Here is a 24,562-nt window from a genome sequence, read left to right on the forward strand (position 1 = left end):
TTTGTTTCTCAGTAAAGATTTAATATAATGTATGATGAAGCCAGATGTTAGGAGTACTCTGGTGCAGAGGGCAGCAGAGGGCTGTGAGTTTGTTGCAGCCGACACATTTTAAAAAATATGAGGCATAATTATCATCTTTTTTAATACTTGTTTGCAATTTTAACAATCTAAGTAAATTTAGACAGTTTGGGTGAATATGAATGAGGTGGAATGGTTTCACCATGTGAAGAATACAAGGAAAAGTTTGGAAGCAGGGTTACATGGTGGGGTAAATAAGTGTGTCCTAAAAGTCGTAACAAATTTTAGAATATTTTTAAAGTCCCTTTCATGCAACATCATTCATGGAAAAATGGAAAGAAAAGCTTTTACAGCAAAACACAAAAATAAAACATGATTTCAATAATGACATCCACCAAGGAGATTATGTTTTTGGGAGAGTTTGTCTGTTTGTCTGTGAACAATGTAACTCAAAAAGTAACAAACAGATCTTGTTGAAGTTTTCAGGAAATCTTCAATATTGGATAAGGAAGGACTGGTTAAATTTTGGAGGTGATCTGGATCACTGTCTGGATCCAGGATTTTTTTAAAGGATTCTTTATCATTGTGAGATAGGGCCGTTTTCACCATATGTGTATATAACTCCATGATAAATGGTCGAGTTGCTTTGCAAAACAATACAAGACAAGGTCACCATAATTTCTGACAGATGTGAAAGTACAATCCAGATCCTGGCAATATTCTGGATACTGAGATCCAGAATATAAAATATGTACTGGGTCATCATAATTTTCAACACTACCAGGTAACAAATTATCGTATAAACCTCCAACTAACACCAAATTGTAGCAGACAGTCTGCTGAAAGGGAGTATAACATTAAAGTAAGACCAAAGTGTTGTGTGACAATCTCAAAATGCTTGGCAGAGGTCTGCGCCCTCTGAGTACTTTTCCAGTTGTACTGTTCATTATGTTTCAAGGATGGTAGTACACTGCTTGTGGCAGGCAGATGGCAGCAGAGGGCTGTAAGATGCTGCAGCAGATTCAACTTCAGAAACAAGAATCATAATCATCATTTTTTTTCTTCTTTTCTACCTTTTTAACAAACTAATCAGGTAAAATGAGTGTGGTGAGATAGTTTTACCATGTAAGATTATGTTTTTTTTTTTTTTTGAAAAGTAAATAAATAACTGAAAGTGTGTATCCTAGAGTCCTGAGTTTGAGATTATCTTAAAATTTTATAAGTCCCTCTTGTGCACAATTGTTGTTGTGAAATGGAAAGAAAAGCTTTCTTTGTACATTGCATGAATAAAACTTGATTTTTATAAATACAGTATTCGTTCCCTTTTGTTTTGGGGGTTATTGCCTCCACTACTCGAGGAGCAGAGGGATTCAGATTCAGATAAAATAATTGAAAAACAGGATATTTATGTTGTGGAAACTTTTGACAATTGTTTTCAGGAACCTTTAATATTTATTAAACTACAGACCAATCTGACTACATACATTTCTCCTCCACTGAGGTGTGGTCTGGTTCTGGTCCCGGTCTTGGTTCTGCTCCAGCTGCGGGACCCGCCTTCCTCCTGTCAGGATGGGGAACATGAGACTAAAACACACAGATTCTACCAGGACGAGTGAAAAGAGCAGAGGAACGACGCGTCTGCACGTGAGTTTGTTTTCTTCTCAGATTTATGAATCACTCAAGTTTTGACTCGTGTTGCATTCACTGTCTGTGGAAAAACTGGGTAAATCAGAGCTCCTGTGTGGACTCAGAGTGTGTTAATGTTGACCTCTGAGATAGTCTGGTGTTTTTCCTCTTCTTTACTCTCAGTTTAGCACTTTCAGGTTGATATATCTGCAGAGTTCACTATTGTTGCATTGTTTCTCTGCCTCTGCAGCAGCGCATTGGCAGCTGAAGCAGATTATGTAACTCGAACACAGCTGAGATGTTTTCTTCAACTTCCTCGTGCACGACAGCTGCTGCTCTGTGAATGAAACACACTGAAGGAAAAAGTTTCTGAGATGTGAGGAAACCACCAATTCCCGAAGGAAACTACTCAATGAGCAACTTTTTGGCATTTATTGTTGAATTTTTCAGATGTTTACAGATATTTTAGTCCAGAAATATTGCCCTAGAGCCATGGTTTAACTGCAGAAAGTTTCCCTTGAGACAAGGAACCAAGAGAGGAGCTCTATGGACACGAACCAAGTTTTTAAGCTTGTTCAGGTGTCTCCAGAGGGCGCTAGCAGCTAGTGTAGCCTTATTTGTGTACTCATTTATTTACTTGATGTATTTTTTATGAGCTAAACTTACTCAGATACTGTAACTGGTGTTAATTCCTCTCTCGTGTTTCCCTGAACCTCGCAGCAAGAAACCGAGCATGAAACCGTGCAGCTGCGTCTGTGAGGGGAAACCCTGAGTAATAACCTCCAGCAGGCCCCCGTGGAGTCTTTGTTGTGTGTGAGTGTGTGTGTGTGTCTAAAGCGCAGACACATTAGCAGCTAAGTGGAGCCCTGCAGAGACCTTCAAACCTCCAGGGAGGATCATTTAAAATCTGAACCCCCAAAAGACACACAGGATTTATTCTTTGTGGTGTCACATCATGGCCTAAAGTATGCCGACATAGATTTCCTTTATTTACTTTATAATACACTGAAATTAGAAAAGACTTAAGTCTGTTTCTCGAAAGTAAAATATGGCCCCGTCTCTAGTGCCTGTTTTGCTCCTGCAGCACCTTTCTTATAGCATTAGAATAAAAGAAACAACCTGTTTGAGATTCTAAATCATTTTGTATTGTATAGTATGACAATACATGTGTAATGTACACAAGGTATGATCCATGACATTTGGTTGCTGCGTCTGCTCCTCTTGTCAATCGTTTTAAACAATAGCGGGGCTGTTGGAGGGCTGTAACGGACCAAAACAACTTAACATAAGCCAAAATATTTCTTAAGTCATAGCAGTGTTCTCTGTGTCTCATAGTACTGACTCTGATTAGATTGCGCTTCGTGTAGACAGACGCTTCACGATGATATAGGCGGGCCATGGGTGTGTGTGTGTGTGTGTGATACCCTGCCTAAGTCTGGTTCAAATAGGAGCAATGTCTGACTACTGGCCGTACTCTTCAGTGGGGGAATGGCACTGCAGGAAGGGCAATCGTGCTTGAGTACGGCACAGTTCGAGTGGCTAGTGGGATTGCGCCCTAAGGCATATCAGTCACAGATCTATAAACTAATATCTATTAAAATGCCCCTGGATGCTCTTCAAGTGGACACAAGGTAAACAAAGAAACACTGGATGGATTTTCATTTGATTCAAAGTAAACAAAGTGCCCTCAAGATGCCCTTCCTGTGTAAAGCTCCCTCTTGATTTCCTTCCAGACAATAAACATGTCAATAAGTGCTCCCTGGATGCCCTTCCCGTAGCTCAAATGTAAGCAAAGGATCTTTAAAATTCCTTCCATTAGATATAACGCAACAAAAGTATCTCTGGGTGCCTTGCATCAGATTAAAATGTAAACAAAGTTTCCTGAATACCCTTTCAGTACTTAAAACCCAACCACTGTGCCCTCTGGATGTCCCTCCAGTGGATAAAATGTAACCTAGGTGTCCTGGATGTCCTGCCTTAACATAAATCACGTATAAAATGCCCTGTGAATACATTTTGAGTAGATGTAATTTACGTAGCATTCTCTTTGGATGCCCTTCAGTGGATAAAATGTAAATAAAGCAACACTGCATGCCTTTTTTTAGTTGATACAATGTAAACAAAGTACTCTGGATGCCCATTTGGTAGGTACAATTAATGCATTTTTAATGCCTCCCAGTTGATAAAGTTGGATGCCCTGCCAGTAGCTAAATCATTAACAAAAATAATTTCTGAATGTCTTTTGAGTAGATGTGCTGTCTGGATGCCCTTCCAGGATAAAACATACACATAAAGTGCATCCCAATGCCCTTCCAGTGTATGGTATAGGAATTAAATGCTCTCTAGTTATCCTTCACATAGATTAAATGTAAAAAAAAAAAAAAAAGAGAGAGAGAGAAAGCTATTTGGATGCCCTCACAGTGCATAAAATGGGAACAAAGCATCTGCTGGATGCCCTTCCATTTGAAAAATGTAAAGAAAGTGCCCTATTGATGCCCCTCCGTTCAAAAGAATTAAAGCTCCCTCTGGACACCCTCCCATTTGATAAAATGTAAAATAAGTGCCATCTGAATGCCCTACCAGTGAATGAAATGTAGACCAAGGATGACTTTCCAACATATAAACAAAATACACATCCTTTTGGGAAGATAAATAAGAAACCCAAGCATGAACAGTCGGCCAAACAGACCTGTAACTTTGTCTGCCTGCCCTACCCTCTTTCTGACGTTGTTCTAAGTATTATCCTGTGTGGTATTTAAGAATCTCAGACCCTAAAAACCTGCTGTGTTTGTTTGTCTTCCCTGCTCACCCGCTCCCTGACGCGGTCTGACCCAGTTGTTTGTGTTGGAAGGTGAGCAGCTCAGGTGGAGATGTGGGATCAGGTCTAACACTGTTCGTCTGTGTCCTGAAAACCACACGGGGCTGTGTTTGGTTTCTACTGCGGTCTGACAGGCACACAGTCGTGTTGGTGTGGCTGTTGCTTAAATGTTTAGAGAGTGAGGAGAGGAAACCTGAAGCTAAACGCTGAGGATTTCCTCTACTGTTGGTCTGTTAGAGGTGGATTCTCATCTGTTCTCCAGATTTTAGTTTTAGGCTTCAGTTTTAGTCTCAGGTCTGATGTGAGGACGCAAACTGACCCTCAGTACCTCTTGAAACAGACTAATGAGCCTCACTTAGTATCCATTAGCTCGCTGTTTAACTGAGAGCTGACATATGGAGAGCCAGGGCCGAACGCCCCACTGAGCGACTGAAAACAGCTTTCTATTGTTGATGAGTCCGAACAAAGAGAGCAACGATGATCTCTGCTGCTCCACATGTCGCCCTGATCACTGAGGTGTTTTACTTATTGATCAACACCGACTCTGTTATGCTAAACTGAATCCTTCGTTAGTTTGGGGATTGATTTCTTTGTTGCTGGGCGGACGTTGCTTTCACTCTGTTCCTGAAGCACACGTGCTCTGCTCGTCCTGGAGAAGCTATATGTCATCACCGAATTCACTCACAAGTTCTGGTTTTATTGCAACACGGTTGAAAATGATGACTTAGTTTGGGTTGCGGCTGCACATGAGCTGGTTGAGGTTTAACTTCAGAGGAAACTTTTGCTTGTTTCTTGGACGGCAGTGAGACACCTGACAGATCCTCAGCATGCACATGCACACTCTGGAGGTAAATCCAGCAGTTTGTTTTTCCTCCTGTCACGGCGGGCGTCCAGCTGAGCATAGCAGCAGCAGCAGCAGCAGAAGAAGAAGAAGAAGGGCCTCTGTGTTCAGCTGGAATGCGCTGGATTTTCTACCTAATTAACCTCCATGTTGTCAAGCGAGACCGCCGTTTTCTGCTCAATGGAGAAGCACGATCAGCTCGCCCTGCTCCGTCTTTGAGCCGTCTGGTCCGATTGTGTTTGTGTTTGAGGCACGAGCTGAGCCGATGGTATCTGACGCAGCAGAGCAGAACTCTGTTGCTGCATTAAGTCCAGCAGCTTCCAGATAATAAACCTAATTGGATCACATTTTCACCAAGATCCAGTTCCATTATCCCGCTGTTATGGCTGAGCAGGAGGTTAAAGAGGCTGTTTAAAATACTTTTACAGTCAAATTCACAAGACTGTAGATTAGTGGTCGGCTTAAACTAGAGTCAGGGTCAAAGAGCCTCCATCAGAATGAAACAGCTTGACCTAAAGAGCAACTTTTGGGCCTTTATTTGAAGACTAAAGACTTCATCATGTGTTTATCCATTACCACTTTATATTCTATTAGAAATGCAGCCAGCATCCTCTGAAAACTGCACAGTTTACCCAAATTTACACAGCAGCCATCTTGTGGTCTATTGAGGGTGGTGGACCTCCAAAGTAGCTCTGCCATGGCTAGGGGCAAATGGTTCCACAGTAACCAGATTAAAGTGATCAGATTAGGTCTAATCTTAGCAACTACAATATATCATTAAACTATTAACTAGGGATGGGTACCTTTCACATTTGAAACAATACGGTACCGATTCCCGGTACCTGGCAATCGATATCAATACTCAATGGTACCAATTTTCGGTACTTTTGTTTGTTATGTGGTGAAAAATATGAATTTGTTCAGTAAACAAATGTAAATTCTTTTCAACTTTTCAATTCAATATCTAGCCTTGTAATTTTGTGTGTCCAGCATGGAAAATCACAGTCACAAGGATGCATTTAGGTACCTAAACACGGTACCTTTTGATTTTATGTAAATTGGTACCCAGTACTTTTGACAGTACTTTTGACAGTATCTAGGATAATGTCACTCCTACAATACTGAACCATTAGTATGATAATAGATAGCAGATTTATGTATGGATGTTGTTTTCTGTATCCTTTATTACACGGGTGGCCAACCAGTCAGAGACCAAGAGCCACAAAAATGACCGTGGTGCTACAGAGAGCCACGTCACGCACATGGTCTTACAAACACACTTCCTCTCACACGTAAACCAAATGACATAAAATGAAAATCAATACATTTCCAACTTTAAAAGCAAGATTTATTTTGTTTGTAAGTGTGTTTAAATTCGTGCCAGAGAAGAGAACCTGAAACTTAAGTATCAATCTGTACACCCAAACATTGATCAACACTGATACCATTGTTGGCATCGGTATATCAATATTTTAGATTGATCGGCACTACTCTTAAATATATATATATATATATATTTATGAATAAATCGAAGAGCCGCACGCTGGAAGGCAAAGAGCCACATGCGGCTCCCGAGCCAGGTCTCAGACTCAGTGGTCAATGTACTGGTCTTTGGTTTGGGAGGGTTGCTGGTTAATTGACACAAGTTTATGTCTTCATATTTCATAGTCTGAATATGACCAAAGATCATTTAGCCATAAACATCAAGTGACTTGTGTTTTTAAATCCCTCTCTGCTGGATTTATCCACTAAAAACCATCTGTTCTCTGAGTATTTGTCCACTTGCTGATGTCTTCCATACACTCACTAATTTTTCACTAAAATGGGAGTTGTTTACCATCTATCAAAGTAATGTTTTTTAGATAAAAAGTGTGTTTTTTTTGGTGGTTAAGCCCTGCACATAGCACGGAAACCACTGTACTACATGGTCAATACTGTCAGACAAATTTTTGCCCCCTGCTGGCCATTCAAAGGAATACAGTTTTCTGTTTTTCCCTTTTTTTTTTACTACTAGTTTCTGATGCAGAACTGATTTACCAGGCGGAGGAACAGAATGTTGGTTTTAAGATGGTAAAAGAAAGAAGATGTTCACATTTTCAGCACTCCATCACAGTTTTTATTCTCTCCATCATCTAATAGGCCCTGACAATCAGTTTATGAGGAAGCATTCGCTGCTTCAGACTGAAAGAAGATAAAAAATGCTTCACAGTTTCTTCAGGAAATACTTGGAAGTTGATTTTGTTTCTAAATAAAGTCACAGCTATTAGGAAACTCTGGCTCTGCAGCCACAGTTCAGACTCACGTGCAGGTGAAGTAAAGCCTCTTTGAGCGCCACGCTCCAGAACGTCAACACAGGAAGTTGACGAAGCTGTGGAGCGGCATACCTTAACCCAAATTTAACAAAGCCAACACTGTTCTGGCAAAAACCACAGCACTTCTGTTTTTTTTTTTTAACCGCTTTGTGGTTTGGATGGGGTGGTTATGGACTCAGCTGAGCTTGAGAGACAAGAATCCTAACACCAGATTTAGTTTTAAATGAGCAGCAGAAAAACAACAGCAAAAGGTGCAAGGTTTGTGTCTGTGATTCTGCAATTTTCTCCAAGCAAGCCAAATAATAGAGCAATTTCTCTCTCTATCTGTCTCTCTGTCACACACACACACTCTTTGATTACTTAGAGGATGAGGGAAACTGTGAGCGTACAGCTCATGATAATGAGGTTTATTTGGTGCCTGCAGCTGTAATTTCAGGAGTCATCTGTCTGCAGGACTGAAAGCTTTGGTTAGCCTGTTGGAGGGGAGGAAAGAGGGGAGACAGGGGAGGGAGGGAGCGTTTTGCAGACGGTGGTGGAAAAAGCTCAACATGACCATGAAATGTGGGAACTTCAGCCACCAACAACTGATTTCTGACAGGGATTGTGAATCTGAGGAAAAAAGTTGCTGTAAACATAACTTCCCTTCAGTTTTTCTTCTGCTAAATGTTGAGTCACATTTTTAAAATCCCTCAGACCATCAAAACCACAAACGTTGCTTGTTATAAACACTGCCTGGTGTTAAAAACAGGGCCACACATCTTCAAATCTGCAGGCTTCAAGCAAAGGACAAAACAGTTTTCTCTTCTTAAGCACAGACCTGACAAAGCTTAACTCTTTTACTAACTGTATCAGGATGTTCTTTCAGCAAACCCGAGAGACATTAATCACAGGAAAATCTGTTTGTATTTCAGCTTCATCCCGCTGAAGGTCGACAGAGTGAAGTTTACAGTTACGACATAAAAATGTATAAACTGTAACATGAGAAGTGTTCTGTTTGTAGTCTGAGGAGAATCGACCAATCAGGTGCCTGCATGCAAAACTGTCTGTCCCTGATCTCAGAATAGGCTCAAGACACAAATCACTTCGGCATTGGCGTGCAGTGGCATGGGCATTTCTGGTTACCGAAAGAGGCAGTAGAGAGTGCCAGAGGACATCATGATGGCAGAGATTAATTAAATAAGGTGTTTGCTGGAGTTGCTTAAAGTTTCTGTTAGTTATATAAAGAGAATTGTCCAGGTATCTAGCACAAAGCCCTGTAGCAAGTCGTGAAAATGCTTTAAAGTCTATGTTTTTATTTGTTTGAAGCTTTGAAGGTAATTCGCTAACAGTAGCTAGCCTGAGCTAGAAGATTTACTTTCGTGTTTAAAGTTGAGAGCTTCAGGTCAATCATACTAAAGTAAGTTTAATCATGTATTTATACATCTCAATTTATACATCTTAATGTGTTTGTACTTTTATAAAAGCTCAAGGTAAAAACGGGGCTACACGAGATCTCCCTGAGAACCCACTGATACATAACTGTCGTACAAGATATATGCTAGCAGGTAGCATTCATTGATGAATAGAAACTTTCATCAATGAAAACACAAACAAATGTAATGGTCTTGTACAAGGGAGTCATTTTTAAAACATGTTATATAGCTCTTAACCCATTAAATCGCTATAGAGCACTTTGCGCTGGCTTAGTGCTAATGTACTTCGGAAATTGCATTGATATGCTAGCGGTTAGTACACATCGCTAAAACTTTGTGTTTTCAGCAATATCGACTTTCATCCCTAAACACATAAACAAGTGTAAGAGTCTTGCACAAGAGAATCATTTTTAATCCACTCAACATGTTAAATAGCTCTTAATTCACCAAAAGTGATAAAGAGCACTTGGCGCTAGCTTGATGCTAACGTACACCGGAAATACCATTAATATGCTAGCGGTTAGCATACATCGACAAAACTTTTTCCAGCAGAATATCAACCTTCATCAGTGAACACACAAACAAACATTTTCAGTCCACTCAACATGTTATATCTCTCCTACACCACACAGTGATATTTTGGAAATGGCCAAAGGGGTTGTCATCCCGTCTTGTAAAGGACACCTATGTACAATCACATGTAATCTCCTTTAGCGCATAAAAAATCAGGCCACAATTAAAAACATGAATATAACTATTAATAATAACCATACAGAAATAACAGTAACGCACTGTTTTGGATGATTCAACGACAAAAATGTAATATTATCGTTCAGTAGCACGGTGCTCTATGCTAACCTGAAGTTTACATGCCACCAGATTTTTAACCAGATATATGACATCCTCGCTTATGTATGTGAACTATTCTAGAACTCCAGATGCAGCGTGCCGATTTCTGTTCCATTTTCGATTCCATTTTTAATTGTCCATGACAATTACATGCAAACGGCTCATAGTGCAAATTAGGCAACTTCTGGGACAGCCAACAAGGTGTTTGCTTCTCGATTTGGGTATTTACCCGGGTGTGTGACTGCATTGAAGGTACACAAACATAAATATTGAATGGATGGCGATAGAAGTGTGCGGTAAAATATGATTTTAAGTTGTCTTATCCACCAACAAGTGTGGAAAAACACATGGAGCACAGTAAAACTCTTTGTGAAAGAATCTGCCAGCAAGAAAAAGAAAGATATTTTGAAAAATTACGCCTAATAAGCGGAAGTGGCCCATACGAGGAGTTAGCATCCTTATCATCACCTACACAAACATATGAAAACATATATTTTACAATATTAACTAAAGTGTGATTTTAAGATGTTCTGGGCAGAGAACATGACCTACCTGACAGGAAATGAAGTGAACAGACTCAAATGTTGAAATTAACGACAGATTATTGCCCTGAAAATCCTGATAGAGCTTAGCTAACCGCAGTGTTCTCTGTTCTTCAGACAATTATTTACACTCCTCACCCTGATCTGCAATCAATTTATGTCATGAAAAGCACAGAAAACGTTTTTTCTCTGTCCAACCAATTAGTGCAACAAAAAACATGGCAGTAATTTACCATTTTGTGCGACAGTTTTTTATACCTGCAAGCTTAATGCAGTTCTGTTGTGAGATTACCTCCAACATGGTCAAGCGCGAGTTGATTAGGTCGTATGAAAACACTTTATAGTAACGATCCTCACTGAGGAGATGTATGTTGAAACTGGCAATGTCTCACCCAGCTTAAACGATGTTTCAAATGAAAAACTTCCTTATTCTTCCAGGTTTTACATGGCTAATCACAACTATGCATGACAATTGATTGAAAATAAATAAGAGCTGAAAATAACTCCTGTAACATCCTGTTGACTTAAACTGGAGACAGGTCTCAAAAAATAGAACAATCATTGCAGGAGTTGTAGCCCAGAGCAAATAACTGACTCTATGAGAACATTAAACCTCCTGGTTACATCCTTTCAAGCCCCCCGAAAGGTTTTAATTACTGGGACTTAAATTGGTGAATCAACTTGCAAAATCACCCAGAGCACATATTTTGGGTTTCCCCCTGCAAGTTTATTAACTTCTACAGGATCTTTCTTTGATGCAAAATAAGCCATACGGTCCTTAAAGGTGAAACAGCTGCAGAAAAAAGACTACATATGAGTGTGTGTCTGCAGTGTGTTTGAGAGCCTGTTGTGTTACGTCACCGTGTCGCTGCTCTCAGATCAGCCTCCAGCCCGGCTAACCGGGACCAGTGTTTCCCTCACAGCTGCTTCCAATTACTCACATAATGCTCCCTCTTTTTCTCTCTTTTCCCACATCATAATAAACTCCTCGTACAGAACTGTGAGTTTGTCTGGCATGCCGTCATTTAAGTGCAAAAATTAAAGACACACTCAAGAGAAGGAGATCTGTGATTGATTGTTGAGGAACTTTTGGTTCACCTTAAAAAAAAAATCTATGGCACTTAACCATTTCCCAACATTATACAAGATTATACAGATATGTATTTTATAACCAGGTACCTTTGCTTCATCACATAAATTGGTCTCTGAATGGCAAACAGATTCAGCATTTTTTAGAGTTACTTTCTTCGGTGCAATAAAACTTTATTTAAAAAAAAATCATCTACCTTGTTATAATTTTACTGGCAAAACACAGGAGTTGCTGGTCTACTGCTGCCCCACGTGATTTATTTTTTAGCGTGTGTGTGTGTTTTGCATATGTCTGTTTTATTCATTTTTTTAATCAAAACACCAAAATCTCCTAATAATTGAAGCAAACTAGAAAACAGCCGCAGATCAGCAGTCCAGTCTACTATAGGGTCAAAAGACTTATTTAACGTGATGAAACAAAAAACTATAAACAGATGTTTCCGGTATTAAACAAATGAAAGAAAATTATTTTCCTTCCAAACAAAAAGCTCTGGCTCTGTAGGAAACCTCGTTTCATGATATGCAATGCTTATAACAAGTCACAGACGATAACAAGACTTTTATATGGAGGTAACCTAACAGATCACAGATTGTGTTGCAGCCATCAAAGTCTGTTTTATTGCTGTTGGCTGCAAAAATCTACTGCACCAATCCCAATGCTGTTTTACCTTTCTGAGATCATTTGGACCCCAAAATATGTTAAATATTAGCCAAGCCTTAAAATTATTTCCCACTTGTCAAACCACACTGCAAAAAGTGAAATCTTATCAAGTGTTTTTGTCTTATTTTCAGTAGAAAATTCCTTTTTAGACTCAATATAAGCCAAATTCACATGACCAATCCAGAAAAATGTCTTGTTTAAAGTTATTTAAGGACAAAAATGAGGACTGAATTGCTCGTAACCAGTAAAAAAAATCTACCAATGGAACAAGAGAAAAGTTACTTGTATTAAGACATTGTTCTAGTCTCAAGGAAATTTTCAAGCAATTTTTTCTTGTTCCATTGGCAGATCTTTTTACTGGTTACAAGCGATTCACACCTCATTTTTGTACTCTGATAACTTGAAACAAGACGTTTTTCTGGATTGATGAGTTGAAAGTGGCTGATATCAAGTATAATAAGACAATTTTTACTTAAAAAAAAAAAGACAAAAACACTTGATAAGATTTCAGTTTTTTGCAGTGTACACACAAGAGAAAAGCTTGACTTATACTTGTGTGTTATATCAACACCTTAGCCAATGCCCAGTAAGCCTTGCTTCTACCAAGCGGTCCAAATTAGTCGAAGACAAAGATTCTGGGTGACTGATAAGAGGGTTCACTCTGTTAATTCCAGAGACTGTATAAAACACGGACGTAGCCTCCGCAACGTCACCCCTCTGTTCCTTAAACCATGAAATGAAGCCAATGCAGCCAGATACAGCCACATTTAAGGGCACCTGGCTGTCACGTGACCTGAGCTGTGTCTCTGATTGGACAATCAAATGATCCTAATAACTACTAAACCCCAGAGTAAGAAAAAAATTGACTCACTGTACAGTGTGTGCTGATAGCAAAATCAGCGTTTAAGACCCAAGCTGTTTTATGAACCAGGCTGTAAATATACTTTTTAAGTGACTTCTTGTCTTTCTGCAGCCAGCCTCAAGCTGATTCTCGATGAACAGTAACTTTTAGCACTTCTGCATAGGCTTCAGTTTTACTAACCAGATGTCGCCCTTGGTTAATTCTCCTACGGAACAAACGGGCTCATAATTATCAAGGCAGGCAAAAAAAATTGAGGTCATTTCATTCATTATGCGATGAATTGTTAATTGTTTTATTGACCATAGTCCCAGACCTAAATACAGCAACAACTGTCGCAGGGGAAGATTCTTTCAACCAATCAATGGACTGCAGTGTTTCTAGCTCCACCTTCTGGGGTTGAATCAGTATGTCTGGCACCCCAACAGAAAGGTACCAAAAAGAGTGACAGTTTGGGTTGGTAATTTGGGGACCTGTCCTAGTTTGAGTCAAAAGAAATGCCACAATATGTGTGCTGTACTGAGACAAACTGAACTGAACATCTCGGTGGAAACAAGGATATTCATACCAAGCCAGACTTTTACAGAATAAAAAACATTTACAGCCTGGTTCACTAAAGGTTCAGGTCTAAGTTGCTATAAGAAACAAATGGGTGATGTCATAGACACTATGTCCATTTAACATACAGTCTATGTTTACAAGGTAGAGGCAGACATGGCCAGCCTAAAGTTCACCACCTCCATAATGTAGCTACACACCAAAACAAAAAAGTCCAGAAGCCCTGTGATTGGTCCTCTGGTCAGAACTGTATTTCCTGCACCAACAACATTTTCTGAATTTTTGTACATCAAGCTTCATCACCTCTCTCTTATTTGTCATAATTTCTGTTTGAACAGCAACATTTATGGCGTCCAATGAAGCGTAACATGCTCAGATTCGCCTGGAAAACACAGGCAGAAAATGGGCTGATCTGACTAGCATGGAAATCGCACTGCCTTCACACATTTTGAATATTCCACAATGACAAGGTTGTGGTGCTCATGACTGCATCAGCTACCTCTTCTTCTGAAAACATTCAAACCTGCTTCACTGCTAGGCTGAAGAAACACCCTGGAACATTTCCATAACCTTACATACATCCTGAATCATGTAAAAGCACAATAAATAGGAGGGGAGGAAAGGAGGAGTCCGTGCTAACGATTGTTATTACACAGGTCCAATTTTCCCTGAATTACCCTTTCAGAAATGACCTTTCTTTCCGTTCAGCTCATTTTGGAGCTGTCTGCTCAGCAGGTGAAAGGTTGGTTTCATTTCATTGTGACTTCCAGCGAAGCTTTCCCTCCTCTGTAAGCTGCTTTCTAATGTTTCATTAAAAGGCTCAAGCCAAGCCAGCAGACACTGCACTGGATTTGTTCAGATCTGGAAACATCCAGTGATCCTGTTTCCCATATCCTGGGCACATCTTTCCATCCATCCATCCATCCTCCAGCTTTGATCCCTTTGGGAAAATCACTCTTGATAGTTTTTATTTCCATGCTTTAAAGCAGCAGTGCGTTGCTGCTCTGCTGGATCTGCACAGAGAGTTTTTCCACCGTTGCTCGTAGGGTTCTGGTTTGGTAACTCTGAGCTGCCTGGTGAAGCTCCAGGACGTTTGTGGCTCTGGTTCACAAATCAGCTCAGCAGTGGAAAACCCAAATTGTGCCCAAAGACTCCAGAGATTGGGCTCGAGTTTTTCCACAATAAATGTCAGGGCAGAAGAGTTATTCAGCAAACTGTCATCAAGTCTTCTCTGCTAAAACCTGTGACAGCTGCTGGGAAGTAATCGCATTAAAAGCAGGCATTGTTCTGTAGTGGAAGTCACCGCATGGGCAAAAATGACCTAAAAACTGTTGTTGTTTTTTTAACACATCCACAAACTGTACTCTGATTAAGATGAAACCAGATTGTGTAAGAGCAACAGCTCAGACTGTTTTCTTTATGAAGCTCTGACCAATAAATGTGTGTGATGTAAGAACCTTTCATTTAGTTTGTAACTTATTACATGTTTCTCATATTTCCTTCCTTGCTCAATTTTTTTCCATCATCTCCTCCCGACCCCCTCCTCCTCCCCCTCTCTCTGTTTCCTCTGATTTCTTCTGGCGTGGCTCCGTCCTCCTCTCGCTTTACAGTCGTCATTGTTTTCCAGCCCCGGTTTCTCCAACAGTTGTGTAATAAGAAAAGAAAAGGAGAGAGAATTTGTCTTGAGATTCCTGTGGTTGCTTGTAACTTTCGCCCTCTTATGCAAGACGATGGAGCTGCTCGAGGTTTCTGGGGTTTTGATTTAGAAGTGACCGCTAAAGATAAAAAACAAACCTACACTTGCTTTAAATTTCTGCACAAATTAAAGGTGATACAGAATCTAAAAGTCATTTTCTGGTTTGGGAAACAACCAATGCACTGAAAGATGATAAAACCAGGTGGGACTTTATTCCAGGTGTGTGCGTCACATTGCATTTCCTGTTGGGGAATAAAAAGATGAGGTGTGTGTGTGTGTGGTGACAGCAGGACAGGAAGTATGTGACGGGATGTTTGACCCCCTTAGAGGTGTTTGCATCAAATGTAGCTCAGAGGAAATCAGCATGTCCTGTGTGTGAGTGTGTGAGTGTGTGTGTGTGTGAGTGTTGACGTCACGTTGTTTACAACCAGGGCGGGAAATTCCTGCTCTAGCAGCCAGATGTTGCTTCATTTTGTCTCCAGGATGGTTCGACAGTCCTGATCTGATCCCGTCCTCTGATTGGCTGTTTAAGAAAGCTCTGGATTACACAGATCTCCATGTATGATTTGATGTTTTTTTCAGAGCTTTTGATGAATTTCTAAGTAATTTAAAGCCAAATATTAGTCAGACTGTAAAGATTTTGATTGTTTTTTTTATCAGATTTGTGCAAAAGCAACCCTGTACAGAAACCTCTGATCCTGCAGATTCAGCAGATCTTTTTATCTCACCCTCTCTTTGGTCTCTGTCGGTGTCAGAGGTGTTTTCTCAGCCTCAGTCCAGCTGCTCAGTCTGATCAGAATCATTTCCACGCCTCTGCGCGGTCACTCAGGCCACAGACGACAAGTTTGTCTTTGAAATCCTTTGTTCACCTCACTGAGTCCACCGTCAAAGCTTACACATTCCTCTGAGGCTCTGCAGGCTGCAGGCGGCGACCTTTAAGGTAACAAAACCAAATTGTTAGACCTCACCGGGGGATCTTCAAACCCCTGTTAGGAATATCACTAAACGGTGCTGAAATGTGCTCAAAAACTCACCCAATTTTGCTTTTCTGGCAAAAACATTGACATTTTGAGGCATTGTAAAAACACCAAAAAATATGACCCCACCTTACCACCTTAGGTTGAACACCGGATCTGAACTTGGGTGCATCAGTGTCCCGTTCACCAAGTCCTGATTTAGCCATAACCAACTGATTGCTTTGCATTATCCCTTACATGTGATGTGTGTTTTTAGGCATGTGAGTAAGAGGAAAAAATACTTTATGAATGAGCTAAAACACTTTTTTGGACAGAGACGTATTAGCATGCCTGCTCTGAGTTTGTTTGAGCTCCTTCAGCCTCTGTTGACTCTGTGGTTGGACTCAAATTTTTGCCAACCACTAATTTCTGTGTGTGGGTTTATTGGTCGTGGCCAGGTGTTTGTAGAGCTGTGGGATGAAGGTTTAGGCTGACATGAGCCCGAGACAGAACTTCAAATTAAAGATTGATTGCATCTGCAGGTTAACATTAGCGATTCTCTTTAGCCCCGTCCCTGCAGCTGCTTTGTTTCCACTTTGCTCGGAGCTCGGCTACAGACATATGGCTGTTTGTGAGCAGCATTATTCAATGATTGCAGCTTTGTAGGTGCTTAGTCGGAGCTAATCAGACTTTTGTTTCAAAAGAAAAACAGCACATGTTGTTTCAATGGAAACATCAACCACACAGGGCCATCAATGTGTTTGTTGTTGTTGTTGTTGTTTTTAGATAGAAAGCCCCTAGAAACTCCTCCAGCTGGCAGCCAGAGAGCGGTTCTCTAATCGATTATCACATGGCTATACACTAACTGAGGTTACACTGCCTCTTGCACAGCTTAATATGCGGCTAAATCCAGATAAGATGTAAAATTTAGGCATTAAGTCAGATTCAGTTGAAATGGTTTCACACCTTTGAGGATTTTTTCAACCCAACAAAAGCAAGATGTTGCGAGTTTTAATGAAACAGAATTGTGCATAATTTAACTAAAATACTAGAAGAGGAACTCTGGGAAATTATCAGGCTGTAAACAAAACAGAGGTGCCACAAACCTTAATTTCCTTTCATGACCCGCAGGAGGTGTAATAATACCGAATTCTATGAGTTGTACTTTGAGCTTGATTTATACCGCCATTGAACGTTTTTGTAACAAGTTTACGACAGGGACCGGCAGGACATGACCTAATTGCACAAATTTGGACCTAAAGAGGCCAAAAACTGCAGCAAGATCTCGGTGTTCAAAATAGTTTTAAAAAAATGACAAGGTCACAGGGAGAAAATGACTTGACATATAAGGGGAAGACACAGACCTTTGTGAAACCAGTCTGAAAAAAAATATTTTACAGAAAAGAAATAGAAATATGAAAAAGGAGAAACACTAGGATAACTAGTGTCTTCTATCATCCCCAACACTATGGTCTCGTTTTATTTGTTGGTTGCAAACAGCTAAAAGTTTTTAACTTTGCTTATAAACCTTATTTTCAAAGGGGGGTTGAATATTTTTGAGTGCATAGCCTTTGTGATGTCAAAATGTCATCATCAAGGCTTCAAAAAGGTTTCCACAAACTGAACTTCTTCTACACATGGTTGGAAAAGATGGCAGCACCCATCTGTGTTCACCAACAAACACCTCTTCCTCCAACCCACCACCCCTCAGTAGCTCTAACTGCATCCTCTATACGATATGATTTATGACTGATGGACCAGAATAAGAGCCTCTTTCAGACTTACAGAGTCCTGAAGTCCCTCACAGTATCACTGTTTGCTCTCTGCTCCACTCTGACACTGAGTCTTGTGTCTTGATGGATGTTTTGGGGGGCAGAGGGCCCTGGAACAGCATCTGGAGTCCGAATGAAAGGAGTAACGCCGGGCACTCGTCACTGCTTTGTCCACGCCTTCACTTCCCCTCTCTCTTCTTTCTGCATATGGACAAAGGAGGCGTGTGATTGGCACACACACACATCCTCTATTCACCCCTCACACACTTCACCACACAGGCACTGAGACGCTTCGATTCAGGGTCCAATATTGCTTGTTGTCATGGAGCAGATCATTGAGTCTGATGCTTCTGCCTCTTAGGACTAAAGACCTGCTGGGGGCCCCGGGGGTTCTCAACAATATGGGTTTGAGACTTAAAGTGGTATGTATGTTTTCTGAGCCCTAGGGCCAAAACCTTTAGCTAACATTTGCCCCTGAAGGTTGCATTGTGATGAAACTGATATCTACCTGGGTGTTTACAGTAAGAGAGCACTGTGATGTTGTTTGGATGTTGTTCTGTTGGAATTAGACATGTTGAATGAAGACAGTGAGAGGAGGGGCTAGGACTAAACCTGATCTATTGACCGTTATGCTCAGACCTGCAGATAACCCCCTGCTTGTAAACCAAACTACATTTGACCCATCTTCAAATGTTATTAGCCTCTACTTAGCTCCAGAGCAGCGCCTGAGTCTGTCAGCCGGCACAACACCAACAACACCTCATTCAATTAAACGCTGATGGATGGAGGAACCAGGGAGGGGTCTCTAGCAACAACAGATTTATGTTTGACCCATAAGCCAAGACATCCCCCCGTCTTCTGATTCTCTGGATCTTGAAGTTGTGTTTGAAGTACATTTCAGCCTTGTGTTTCTATTCCTAACCTGTCAACCACTGGTGGAAACTTGCAGCTGACACAAACTATTTCAGGTGTGGAGTGCATGTCCAAGTCTCAGCTTCGCTGTGCCGAGCAAGTCCAACTTAACCTAGCAGAGCAGATGGACCTGCCTGATTCACTTTCTGAAATCCTGCAGGTCCATCTTGTCAGGCTCCAATGACCAATGATTTCACTCGGCTAAATTCTGACCGGCCCAATCAGGGAAGAGAGGCGGGAGCTGTGGGAGCAGCGTAAGTGACGGGAAGACGTGACGTCAGCAGACTTTCGTACTTGTCAGTGTTCCTTTGATTCCTATGACTTTACAAAAACATCAGCAGTCGTCTAACGCCATTATCACAACTGTTTCTCGTGTTCCTGTAGTTGTTCGTCTATTGTTTCTCCGTTGCTAGGCGCTGCCCAAGTAGCTGCCTGTTGCAGCAGCTCTCTCGTCTTTGTCCGTTTCTTGTAATTTTTTCGTCTCTTTTTCGTAATCTTTGTATTTGGAGTGGATCATCACTTTGTACGGTTCATTGTTGGTCAGGGACACCAAACTTTTTGTGGCTTCGGGATATTTTTTACTACTTTTCTCCTGTGTTTGTCTGGAGATCCTACATGTAACCATGGCTGCATTGTTTACATGTGAGATTAGCTGTTGGCAGCCTGTAGCATGTCAATGCTAACTAGTGTAGGGCTTGATGATTTTGCTCGAGCTGAGGAGGAGGAGGTGAGGATGACGTGCTGCTTCTCGGATGTGAGCTGGGAGGTGACGACGTGGACCTGTCCTTCCATCCATCATTGTTGGGAACGTGGGATCTAGCTCCGGGGGATGGACGAGCTAGCCGTGCTAACCCAGCGGCATTGTGCTGTTCACGGACGTGGCTGACGGAGCTGACATCGGACGCCGGCGCCACATTGGAGGAGCTTTGCCTGCTGTGAGCAGACAGGATCCAGGAGACAGAGACTGAACAGACTGCTGGGGAGGAGCAGGACCCTGGACCCTGTGGAGGTGGAGACTGACTGGGCTGGAGAGTGGTGGACAAGTGGTGGACGGGATGTCGTCATCTAATTTCTTATGGACCTTTTTGCACTTTCTATACTCTTTCTTACTTTTGTTTTCTTAAATGCTGCTGTGACTCCTGAATTTCCCCTCGGGGATAAATAAAGTATTTTCTATTCTATTCTATTCTATTCTATTCTATTCTCAGCAGCGGCAAATATAAGCTACGTCATACCGTGGCTTGATGCGGATTGGTCTGTGGTGAGTGTGTCAATCAGAACGGTTGTCCAATCACCAGCTGCTGATTTTTTTTGAAGGTCCCGCCTCTGAAAATAAATCTGAAGAGCTGCTACCCAGATGGACTAGTGAAATATTTCCATGGCGGGTATATGAAACTGCCATATGGCGTGTCAGGTTAAGTCCAACTAAGGAGGGCTAAAATCTTACTACAGCGCTATTTATCTAACATTTACAAGTTGGATTGTAATTTAATTTTACCAATAAGTAGAGCAAGGGATGCTAAAGTGGCAAAATCATGATGCTGATGTGTAGGAAGGAAAATTATTTCAAAATTAGTTTTTTTTAATGAAAGTTGTTTTGGTCATTGCTGAAGTAATCCCAGGAGGAGCATAATACTGGAGCCCCATCGACTCTCATCTCATGCTATTGTACATGCCTTAAGAAACAACTGACAAATTCTGTCTAATTCATGGCTTGTGCTTAATGATAGCAAGGACTTTTTACCAAATGCGCTACATCGTTATACAGTCCTATTAGTGACTTGAACAGTTTGTTCAAAAGTTAAGCCAAATTGTCACCTCCAGTTCTTTCATCTCTTCCCTTTGTGGGGTCACCACAGCAGATCTCTCTTTTCCATTTTGTGTTCCTAGTAGCACATCAAATGCTGTTCCTGACATAAAACCACCCCATTTATTCACTGGCTTTCTGGTGAGTCTCAGCTTCACTGTAAATAATAAGTTAAACAGAGGCTCAAACTGCATTATGTCAGCAGTATGAACCCAGAAGATGGATTTACTTGAAAATAACAGGTCTTCAATTTGCCAAGCTTTTGAACAGTTTGGTTGAGCCATTTTTTATCATCAAGAGGATCTCAACACTTTTGGCTTTCATGGCATAGCCTAAGAATTTTTTTGTTTAAACTGGATGAATACAGCTCATAAATGTCTGCTTGATACTACCTGTCAGTTGTTGGAATGATGAGCGTTATGAAGCTGCTGACAAACAGCCCATGGTTAAAAAAAAAAAAAAAAAAAAAAAAACTTGGAATGATCTGTCTCCATGTGGCAGATTGATGCCTAAAGAGCAGAAGGAGAGTTTATCAGCTCATTTTTGAACTCTTCCAAAAGTTCTGAATGAATTCATTCGGCCCCCACATGATCCTGAATCAGCTGATCCAGATGTGGGGTGTCTGTAAATGACCCTCTGTGTTCCTCTGAGCTTCTCCAGAGTAGGAAGCAGCTGCAAAGACCACACCAAGCACAACATTCAACCCCACCTACAATCCACGCCCGTCTACCCACTGTGCCAGGACAAGGACCCCAGTCAGCCGGGGCAGGAAACAGACCCCCACCCACCCATGGCTGCACCCGGGCCCAGGCACACTTCCTCTGATGGGGGAAATAGCTCCCCCCTCCTTTTCTTATCGAGGCTGCTGCTGCTGCTTTGTCGTTCCCATGGGGAGGGGGAGCGCTCATTTCGCTACTTGGCGTCTCCCTGCAAAAACACAACCCCCTTCCCCCCATGAAGGCTGCACACTTATCCCCCCCAAAAAAAGGTACGGACTGATTCAGCGGGCTCTGTGTGCAATTCAAGACCACGCAAGGAGAAGAAATGTTCGTCGAGTGTGAACATGAAGTGGAATTCTGCCCTGAAACATATTTTACTCGTGTTGGGACTCAACTGTAAGCATCACCTTGGATTAAGCTTCTTTTATGAATCTGTTTCAACCATAAATCATCAACTCCAGGTGTTTGAAAGAAAGGCCAAATGTTTTTTAGTGCCACATATGGGCAACTTTTTAAGACATCACTGTTCTCCTGGAAACTTCTGTTTGCTTGACAGAAAGATTAGTTTATTTATCATACATTACACAAAGTTTTGAAGTCAAATTATTATTTAAAGAGGGGGTATTGTACTCTTTCTTTATTCTGTCCCTCTTGTGCCCCCATAGGATCTTAACATGGTTTACAGCTCAAATAATATTTCAGCTTCTTGTTTAGCTTCTGTCTCCTTAAAGCTCCCCGCTCCACAAACCTCCTACCCTTGAATCCACCAGCCCTCTGGAGGCCTGTTGAGAGTGGAGGAATTAGTAGGCCTTGATGTTTAAGGCCCATCCCCTTCATCAAGATCCTTACGTGATGACCTCCTCATTTCAGCAGCGTGAAGATCTCCTGAAGATCTGATGCTGTTTTTAGAACAGCGTTTTGATCAGCTCTCAGACAGATTCAGGGATTTCTACATCATATGAATATGTAGAGGTTTTAAAATCTGCACACGCTCAGTCTGAACATCCAGAGCAGGGCAGTGTGTGTTAACAGCCACAGTTCAGCTCCATGGAAACATCTAGGGTGTGTTCTTATATTATATCATTCCACAATTAACAGAATTCCTGCTCCAGTACGTAGTCTGGACCGAGTTTGAAGGTGCTTTTGACAAATGTTCTGACACTTCTTAAACATTAACACTTCTTGAAAGGCTGTCAGAAGTCATTGCCACATCTACCCAAAATGTGTCTTATTTTAAGATATTACGGGACAAGAATGACGCCTGAATTGCTGACCTAATCCAGAGCATGGAAATGTAAAGATGTTGATGTATAGTGTAATTCTCCATGCATTTCTTGTCAGCAGTGTGTGTGTGTGTGTGTAGATTTGTGTTTGTGTATCTGCTGCTTCAGGTGGTGTTTCATTTTCCTGCCACTTACGTCTGATCTAGACTTCCTGTTTCCTCTCTCAGCTTGGAGACAAAAGGCTTCATTACACCATGAGAAGAGAAAATAAAACATGCGCGACTGATCTTCCAATGGGCTCCTTTACAATAAAAGCAGAGGATGTGACATTTTTTATGTTTTCCTTCTCAGACAGTTGAGTTTATTTCTTTTCTTTACATTTTGACTTCTTCTGGGGTTAAAAACTCAAACTCCAAACTTCACAGGCATCTCTGAGACAGCTGATTAGATCCTCTCAGAGAACAGGTGGCATTCTTTGATTCATGCATTAATCAGATCTTTTATGATTCAGATCCAATGAATTCCTTCAATATGTCGGCCTCACGCCTGTGGGGGGAGGGCTGAAGGCCGTGAGGAGGGTCTTTGTTGGTGAAGAATGGGAGGGGTCGCCTGTGGCGGGGCGTCCTGCAAGCCGGCAGATGGCCGATGGGACGAGCCAACTAAACAAAAGTGGACGGAGGACTTTCTCCTTTCAGAGCAGATCGTCTGAGCTTGAGTCTTGGGGGGGCAGTGAGGGGAGGGAGGAGTGTGCAAGACTTGGTATCAGAGATCATAACCTTAAATCTTCCAAAAGAGATGACATTCACTCATTGGAGATTTGTCTTTGAGTTTCAGTTTTTGTTAGTTAAGAAGTTAGTTAGTAGAATTGTTCAACAGGTTTCTTCTTCCAGGTGTTTCGTTTTTCATCATGTTTGAGACAGTTTAAAGATTACCAGCTGTATCTGTCTAAACCCAGATCCAGAACCCATCGGTTATTGTTTTGTGTGACAGAATTCTGTCCTTAATCTCAGAATCCTAGAACTCCTGCTGTTGCTCTCCAAACAGACTGTTTTGCATGCATGCACCTGATTGGTCGCTACCACTCAGACCCCAAACAGAAACCAGAACATGTCTCATACCTAAGTCTTCATCATCTTCCTCTGATTAAATCCCGTCACTCCTCCTCGTCTGAGTCGGCTCATTCCAGCTGTCGAGGTTCCTCCTCACCACTTCTCATCCTCATTTCAATAACAGAGGTCAGAGGTCACAGATGAGTTTGGGGTCAGGAGAGCTTTGTTTCCTTAAGCCCTCCTCTCCCCTCTTTCCTCCTCTGCTACGACCTCTGGGACAGGATGGGCGTCAACCAGCCTGAGCTGGATGGTAAAAACACACAGAACCTCAAGTCCACCGTGACCTCTGACCCCTTCCTGTGTCACTCAGGAAATAAGCTCTCAGTTTGGGAAAACCTCTCAATCGATGTGAGGATTGATTTTGTAATAATTTAGATCATGTTTTATTTGTTTGAAATCAGAATGAGTTGAGAAGGAGAGACTTGAGGTCACAGCTCATAGAAAGCCCTGGAAGTCCAACAAGGTACTTCTGATGCGTCTCTGGCTCTTGGTTGGTTTTTGGGGCTTGTTTTTGTCTCATGAGTATTCTGACCCCGACTCATCTCAAGAGATTTTTTTCACTCTATGTTTTTTACATTTTGTAGATGTTTTGGCTTCAATTCCTTTGGGTCTCTTTTTTGTTGGAACTTAAAATCATCTTGTCTCTCTGGTGTTTTAGTTAGACCTGTCTTTACTGATGTTCCGGGTCAGTCTTTCTGTCGAACATCTATTTTCTTGCACCTGTCAAACTGTCAAGTTCAAGTGGATCTCTTGATACTGTTTCATAAATGTTAGGACTTGTTT

General features: G+C 41.4%; 1 protein-coding gene across 1 annotated transcript in view; it reads left to right on the forward strand.

Annotated features, from left to right (window-relative positions):
- The first annotated feature begins 1,582 nt into the window (after positions 1-1,582).
- tiam2b (TIAM Rac1 associated GEF 2b) overlaps positions 1,583-24,562 on the forward strand; it is a 46,845-nt gene continuing 23,865 nt past the window's right edge. Inside the window, exon 1 of the mRNA XM_074685956.1 lies at positions 1,583-1,662. The gene's annotated coding sequence lies outside the window, so the exon portion shown is untranslated. The remainder of the gene's footprint in view (positions 1,663-24,562) is intronic.

This window comes from Halichoeres trimaculatus, unplaced genomic scaffold (genome assembly GCF_033239565.1).
Source record: "Halichoeres trimaculatus isolate MK-OKI-2021-1 unplaced genomic scaffold, fHalTri1.1 fHalTri1_scaffold_13, whole genome shotgun sequence".
Classification (NCBI taxonomy): domain Eukaryota; kingdom Metazoa; phylum Chordata; class Actinopteri; order Labriformes; family Labridae; genus Halichoeres; species Halichoeres trimaculatus.